Source organism: Carassius auratus, chromosome 40 (assembly GCF_003368295.1).
Source record: "Carassius auratus strain Wakin chromosome 40, ASM336829v1, whole genome shotgun sequence".
NCBI classification, from domain to species: Eukaryota; Metazoa; Chordata; class Actinopteri; order Cypriniformes; family Cyprinidae; genus Carassius; species Carassius auratus.
This window is the reverse complement of record NC_039282.1, coordinates 4,218,126-4,226,297: the sequence shown is the minus strand read 5'-3', so window position 1 is coordinate 4,226,297 and position 8,172 is coordinate 4,218,126. Positions and strand designations below refer to the sequence as shown.

Below are 8,172 nucleotides of genomic sequence, written 5' to 3'. Positions count from 1 at the left end.
GATGCGCAGCAGTGGCCCGTCAACTGTCCTGAGCATCTTTTTAGGCTGGCCTTAGCCAGTTGGTTATATAAAATATCAAGGTGAAAGTCATCATAGCTTGCTTAGTATAGACCCAGCTCCCAACCCAACTTTGAGAATAGATTAACAGCGATATATTTTTTTTTTATCGCCCGATAAGAGTCTCGCGTTAACGCAGCACGTTAACGCTGATAACGGCCCACCCTTAATGCATATATACACACACATAAATATATATACACACACACACATATATACAATATATATATATATATATATATATATATATATATATATATATATATATATATATATATATATATATATATATATACAATATTTTATATATATATATATATATATATATATATATATATACAATATTTTATATATATATATATATATATATATATATAAATATATATATATATATATATATATAACCTCAAGGCAGATGCATGTAACACTACATCTAACATTTAAAACCTTACAGTAAATTTATACTTACAGGTACTTCTTGTGGGAGACAGGAAAATCCAGTCTTGAGTACTGTAACAAATCAATGTACACGTACGTTATTTATTAATTTAAATATTTTTGCTAAATGCATAATTTAATTCATCAAAGCTACATAAAAAAATTAAATTATCTTCTGTGTTGCAGCTGTAGAAAGGGCAATACTGGACACACTAGAGAAAATGGACATGAGGATCAACCATCTGACATCACTGGTCCAGTCTCTAGTGGGAAACAGGCATATTTTATACCCCAAATGCAGATGGCTGAAGAGGAAGAGTGTGGTGTCTTTCCTCTAGCATCTACTGCAGACCTAGATAGGCTGGAACAAAGACTGGCAGACAGAGGGTTTATGCAGAGAATGGTAAGATCACTGAAACGGTCAAACCTACAACTACTAACAAAATGTAAACAAACTGTTTGTGTGCTAACATGTGTGTGCATGTTTATACACCCTACCAGTCAAAATCATGGAATGATTAAGTTGAAATTTTGCGGAAAGAAGTTTCTAATGCGCATTGCATTTACTTGCTAATGTATAAAATTATTCATGAAAAATAATGAGCTGTTATTTTTAAATATTTGTATATACTCATTAATCCAGCCTCCAGTGTCACATGAAAAAAATCATTAGAATATGCTTATCAGTTAATAGCAATTATTAATGGCAGTTATTTATAATGGTTCATCTTATCAGTGTTAATTATCATCAAAAACTGTTTTTGCTACTCATTATATTCAGGGCCGGCGCTAGCCATTTGGGTGCCCTAAGCACAAATGCTTGGCGGTGCCCTCCCCCCTCCCCTCCCCTTTCTTTATCTAAGCGGTCTAATTTGGCAAAATCACATCACGTTCAGTTGCAGGGTTTTTCTAAAGTTCCGACTGAGGCAGATAGACATTGTATTGAAGCGAAGAAATTACAATAGGGAACGTTCTGCCCTAATAGCTATTTACACACGTGACACATCTGTAACGTACGGGGAAAATTAGCTTTATTTGTCATTGAAATATGACGATGAGGACCCCATCGATTGGCCTTCCTTTCCTTAAAATAAAATAAAAGACTCAACATGCAGGGCTAAAAGCCCCGGATCTTTTGCACTTTAGCCAAATTTGACATTAATTGAGGCATAATCGAACAGACCACTGGGAGGTGGGGAAGGGGGGGCACCAGAGGGAGACTGGCACAGAGATTCACCTTTTTCTCGACTAATTTGCAGTGCATGATGTGCTTGTGCGGAGCGCCGGCCCTGGAAACAGTACAACCATTTTCACCTTGGATAATAATAATAAATGTTTCTTGAGCAACAAATCAGCATATAGATTTGATCCATATCCTGCTGAGAATATTCAGCTTTGCATTACAAAAATAAGTTATATTTTAAAATAGTTAAATATAGTTCATATAAATAGTTTCATTTAATTAAATTATACTGCATTCTCAATTAAATAAATGCATCTTTGGTGAACATAAGAGGCTTCTTTAAAAAAAAAATAGAAAATCTTAATTGTTCCAATCTTTTAACTAGATGTGTATAGAATACAGGTCTATTTAATGCTAAAATATTACTTCAAAATGTACCTGTTAAAGGTGAACAGATTATCCATCAGTGGCGTATCCTGTGGGTTTTTGTCATTGGCGGATGAGATACTTCATATTTTTATAAACGCTGACTTGTTAGTTGATGTTTTCTCATAAAAATCATAGACCAACACTACTTTTGCATCATCTAAGGGTAACACCCCTTTTTTGGGGAAAACAAACGGATTCATGTAACAGAACTCGTTCCAGGGACCTTTTGTTTTTCATTGTTTCTGATGTGTACAGGCCTGTCAGACACAATTTCAAACAGATATTGATTAGTCCTGGCCCGCAAATATTTCAAACGTAAAATCAGTTAACAACCAAGGTAGCGTGCCTAATGAGAGCTAACGTTAATCACGAAGCTGCTAGCTAGTTAGTCGACAACAAAACTGTCAATAGCTTAAATAAAGTGAAATATGATCCAAGTAAACCACCGACTCCTCTAAAAGTAGCACCTACGTGTGGAACAGCTTAGTAGAAACAAATGTACCTTTTGTCAGGAGTAGTAACGAGTTACATTTACTCCGTTACATTTACTTCGTTACATTTACTTGAGTAATTTTTTTGGGTAACTAATACCGGGTTTCTGCAGGGTTTAATCAGTCAAATTTATTTTTGACTTTTTATGACCATTAGGATTTGAATTTATGACCTACACGAATTACGATAAAAGAAAAAATATATTATTTCTTAAAGGGGGGTGAAATGCTATTTCATGCATACTGAGTTTTTTACACTGTTAAAGAGTTGGATTCCCATGCTAAACAAGGACAAAGTTTCAAAAATTAAGTTGTACGTTTGAAGGAGTATTTTTGTTCCCAAAATACTCCTTCCGGTTTGTCACAAGTTTCGGAAAGTTTTTTTCGAGTATGGCTCTGTGTGACGTTAGATGGAGCGGAATTTCCTTATATGGGTCCTGAGGGCACGTCTGCCCGAAGAGCGCGCGCTCCCGTATAGCGAGGCTGAGCACAGAAATTTCACTGATCAGAGCGAGAGCGTTGCAAAAAGTCACAAAAGAAGTGTGTTTTTGGTTGCCAGGGCAAGACAACCCTGCACAGATTACCAAAAAAAAAAAACAGCATTAAGGGACTAGTGGATGGAGTTTATTTTTACAGATTTGCGTATCATTTATTTCTTAAGGATAATGCAGTCCCAACGAAAAAGGGTCACGATCATGTGTTGGAACCGCAGGCGGTGAGTAAAACTGCTTAAAATAGCTCTGCCTCCTTGTTGGTGCGTCCCCTCCAATGCCGGAGACCCGGGTTCGAGCCCCGCTCGGAGCGAGTCGTTGCTGCTGCTGCTCTCGTTCAGTTTCAGCCTCGGGATCTGATTCTGGATCATAAATAAACGCTGAATCTGACTGTTAGCCATGGTTTGTTTTGGATGATGGTTTTTCCCTCAAGGTAATGTCACAGCTTCCACATGCTCTCAACGCAAAAGCTTACTGCCGCTCGTGATTCTTTAGCTCCGCCCACACGCCACGCCTCCAGCCGGTCTTGTTTTTCTGAGAAAAATCGGTACAGACTATATTTCTCTTATGAATATAATAAAACTAAAGACTTTTTGGAGATATGAAGGATGCAGTACTACTCGATAGGTACTCAAGATTAACAGGATATTGAGTGAAAACGAGCATTTCACCCCCACTTTAATATTAAGAAACTGAAGCCTTCGCCTTCTTTTTCTTCAGGATCAAGAACACAGGAACACTTAACAATTGTAACATTGTAAATTAACAATTATTTTATGGAATTAATTTCCAAAATAACAAGTGTTATTGGTGTTTGGTCACAGTATTCAACACACACAGGCAGGGCCGTAGCTGGGGTTTGCGGGGCCCCGCTGAAGGTTGTAGCAGTGGGCCCTGTTTGAAATTGTTTAATTTGTATGTTCGTTCATTTTTATTTATTTTTGCTATTTACAAAGTTTTTTAAGTTTGTTGGGATCCAGGTACAGAGACCGAATAATTAAATGTAAAATAGCACTGGTTAGTCTTCAATGTAAAAATGTTATATACAATCAAACCAAAATTTATTTTACAAAAAATTATCATACACCTTGTAGATTTCTCACATTATTAGTTTATTTGCTATTGCTTCTAAAATGGTTATAAAATATGACAAACATTTAGAGTTAAACTCTGTCAGAACAAATTAGTCTTGACAATGTCATAACTTTGATAGAAATGTATGTAATGGGTTACAATCAACCAAAACTAGACACAACTGTTATTATGACAATATTTACACAACTATCAATACTTTGTTGACCAATTACCAAGCAATGCTTCATTTTGTTCAGACTGTGGTGTGAAAAGGTTGCATTAGCAATTCAGAACAAAAAAAACACATAAGCAATGCATGGTGCTTTATAAGGTGCTGAATAATTTTTGTTCCCAATTTTATATATAGATAGATACATAAAACATTTATATCTATCTATTTCACTAGTAGTTCACTGTATGAAGATTCTTTGGGTATAATATATCAAAGTTTGCTTATACTCACTTACATAAATGTATTAGTGTCCTGTACCTACTAGTCAAATATGTATATAAAAAATTATATCTGGAGTCTGGATAATTTTTGGTTTGACTGTGCATAATTTTTGGTTTGACTGTGCATAAATTTTTGTTAAAACTACAAAGTAATGCAGTCAAGAGCAGTGAGTGATTTTTCTTTCATTTTCTTGGATTAACATTACAGCAGCCATTAACTAAATTAGGCGCGGTCCCTTTAAGAGATGATGAACGCATCTTTTTCCTCAACTGTTTACTTTCACTTAAGAAATAACTGACAAATAACTGAAGAAAAAAAAAATTCGGGCATTCTTTCCAAGTCGGGTATTTTGACATAGTTTGTAGGCCTATGTATTTTTCGGCACAGGAGCACAAAGAAGCAAATTCGGTTACAAGCGTTTTGAGACGCCTTCCCACACAGCAAAGGAGTCCGTGGCGGACCCGCCCTCAAGCCGCCAGATCCGCCTGACTGTCAGATTTTCAAGATGGGTCCGTGTATCTTTTGGTCATTCGATTTTCTATTTAAAAATAAATAAAGATAAATGAGAAACGGTTTGATTTTCGTTTTTTGCGTTTTGTTTAAGAAACGGAAAACGAAAATTTAGCTGGATTTTTCGTATTTTTGTTTGTGGGTAAAAAATGAGATTATGCTTTATTATTTGTTTGAATGTGTGGGCGGCGCTGAAACGCCCCTTTCATCCCTTCTGTACTGCACCGACAAGCAGCAACCGCGAGCTCAGTTTAAAATAATAATAATAATAATAATAATAATTAAATTTATAATAAAATAATATTATATTTTTCCGGCTGCTGCATGTTATTGACAAAGCAGACTTGACAACTTTATTCATAAAAAACACCATTTGAATTTTACTTTAGCCTGTGATCTACAACGACATGGAATAAAATATAGGCCTACTACAATTTTTTTGCCTACTTGTTTTATTCTAGGCCATTCATAAAAAAAAAAAAATAATAAATGGGAAAAATCCAACCCCACATTTATAATAAAATGTATATTAAAATAAGTTAAGTTTTCCCCGTAATTAGTCTACTTTAAATGTTTTAATTATAGGCTATAGGCTACTTAGAATTATGAACTGAATTCACGAATTCTGTAGATGACCATATGCATATAGTGATGGTGTGATATCATTACAGATAATGAGTTCAGACGGGAAACACTGCACCTCTGGTTGGTTTCATTTGAATAACATAGGCCTAAATATAAAATTATTGTTATTATTATTCTATTTAAATGGCTTATTTTAAAAGTAGACATGTCCAGCAAGACATGGTTCGTCTGATGCATGAGCCTGGTTCATTTCTGACGTTTCAGAAAGAAGTTAATGTAGACCGAGATGGCAGAAAGCAAATCCTGTTGAGTTTTCATGTTATTTAGGGTGTCTTACGACCCAAACTGATGGAGCTAAAGCTCTTTCCTCTTGTTATCGAGATGGAAGGTGTGGATTGGGATCCGCCGATCGGAGAAGTGCAGCAGACTACACTCTACAAGATAAAGCTTCAGTTGCTGTTGTTTGTATAGCAAATGAAAACATGTTTCTTACAGTAAAATTAAAATGTCATTGAATAAATTAATTTCTGTTTGGTCAAAAAAAAAAATATATATATATATATATATATATATATATATATATATATATATATATATATATATAAAGCTTGCAAGCACCACTAGCAAAGAATTCGCAGGATTGATAAACTCTGCTGTCTGCTGCTTCTCTCAGTTTGTGGTTGCCGCTTGTCGGGAGTAACCCCAGAGTGCAGTCTGGACGATGGGGCGTGTCGCCCCGCCCATATTTGTTTTCCCCGCCTTTGACATGTTCCTCCGAGCCAGCAGGGGGCAGTTTGCGTTGAAACAAACAGAACGGTGGCAACTACAGCAGCAGAGTAATAACGCTATTCCGTTGATTGCTTGAGGTGAGTAAAAGTGGTTGTGTAAACATCTTATAATATGAAACGTGATGTTCGATCATTTATTTATCCATGGTACGTTCAATTTGAATAATTATTGTTAATAATTGTTATAAATTGCTCATTTTATTGTTCTTTGTGGATAGTAACAGTACACTCTGCACATGGCTTTAGTTCATAGGTTCGATTTTACAGAGGTATGGCATCACATTTGTCAAGTTATTTGAACAGACATGCATGATTTTTGTGTGTATACTATTATTATTATTATTTTTCAGGATGACATGATCAGGAGGTGGTGGTGTTCTGTTCTCCTGGACAGCTTTACTCTGCAAATGTATGTAGCTGTTTGAATGTTGCTACATGATACATTACTCTGTACTATATCTAGCAATATACCTACCTCTTGACATTTGTTCTTTTAGAGCTCAACCTCTGAGGGGAGGAACTTCACCATTCACCGTGTCTTCAGGCAGAGTCCAGCAAAGCAGGTTATTTGTGCACATACATTCATTAAGAACTAATAATTACATATGTGTGTACATGCAGAGGTATTTTAGTTATTACAGCTACATAGTTGTTCAGATGAGAAATTGGTATTATGTACAAGTACTATATTGGTCAGCACTGTGGATTATTTCATATATAGCTATCAGTTAACATCAGCATCAAATTCATTTAAAAACATTTCAGCTTAATTCATTTTCAGCGAGTTTTTTTAAATAACTTCTGTTTGCAATCTAATGTGGATTTTGTTCACCATATAAGACAGAAATATTTATATTCAATGTAAAAGATCTTCATGTGGATCATGCATACAAATATATACAAATATCTCACTGGATTATTACAATTAATGCCAAAATGAATGTGTGGAAATGTAAACTAATATATCCTACTGACACACAACAGCAAAATATATAAATAATTGTCTTAAAACAGTTTTTTTTTTTCAATGTGAAAATACTAACATGCCTAATACTTCTGCACAGTACTGTATATATTAACATTTTATTAGTGTTATTATAAAAGAATGAGTATGCAGTTGTGACAACAATCTATAGAGTTTTTTGAATGAGAGTTTTAAAGCAAGGTTGTAAAGCACACTGACAATTGATTGGTTGATTTGCAGAAACAGGCCAATCAGGATGCTCCCTGTCTGACATGCGATTCGCACACACGCACATTAGCATACACACGCAAGGTCTCTCAGTCCCTCTCCCTCTCTGCCGTGCGCGCGCTTTTGCTCGCTCGGTCTAGATTCCGGGAGATTTTAACTAATTTGCGGGTCTCAGGGAGCCGCTTTCAATATGCGGGAGACTCCCGGAACTTCCGGGAGATTTGGGATGTCTGAGTAGTTAAGCTTAACTTCGTTCAACTTTATTACCTGTTTGAAATAAATAATCCATAAAACAAAACGAGGCGCTCACGCTAATAATTTCTGTTCCACTCACTTGTATTTGTCGCCCCGCCCATGCTATGGTCTCGTGAGTATTCATGATAGCTCCACCCATTGGAACCAAATATTAGACCGAATATATTGTAACACCGGCTTATTTTCCCCAGCCGACGAAGTCAAAAGATGCCCAAACTGGCAAAA

The 8,172-nt window shown here is 35.7% G+C and overlaps 1 long non-coding RNA gene across 1 annotated transcript; it reads right to left on the bottom strand.

Moving 5' to 3' along the window:
- Positions 1–461: 461 nt before the first annotated feature.
- On the bottom strand, positions 462–2,217 carry LOC113058315 (uncharacterized). The gene is made up of 3 exons (XR_003277954.1): positions 2,117–2,217; positions 786–868; positions 462–567 (listed from the first exon to the last, which is right to left on the bottom strand). It is a non-coding gene; the product is annotated as an uncharacterized LOC113058315 (long non-coding RNA).
- Positions 2,218–8,172: the final 5,955 nt, after the last annotated feature.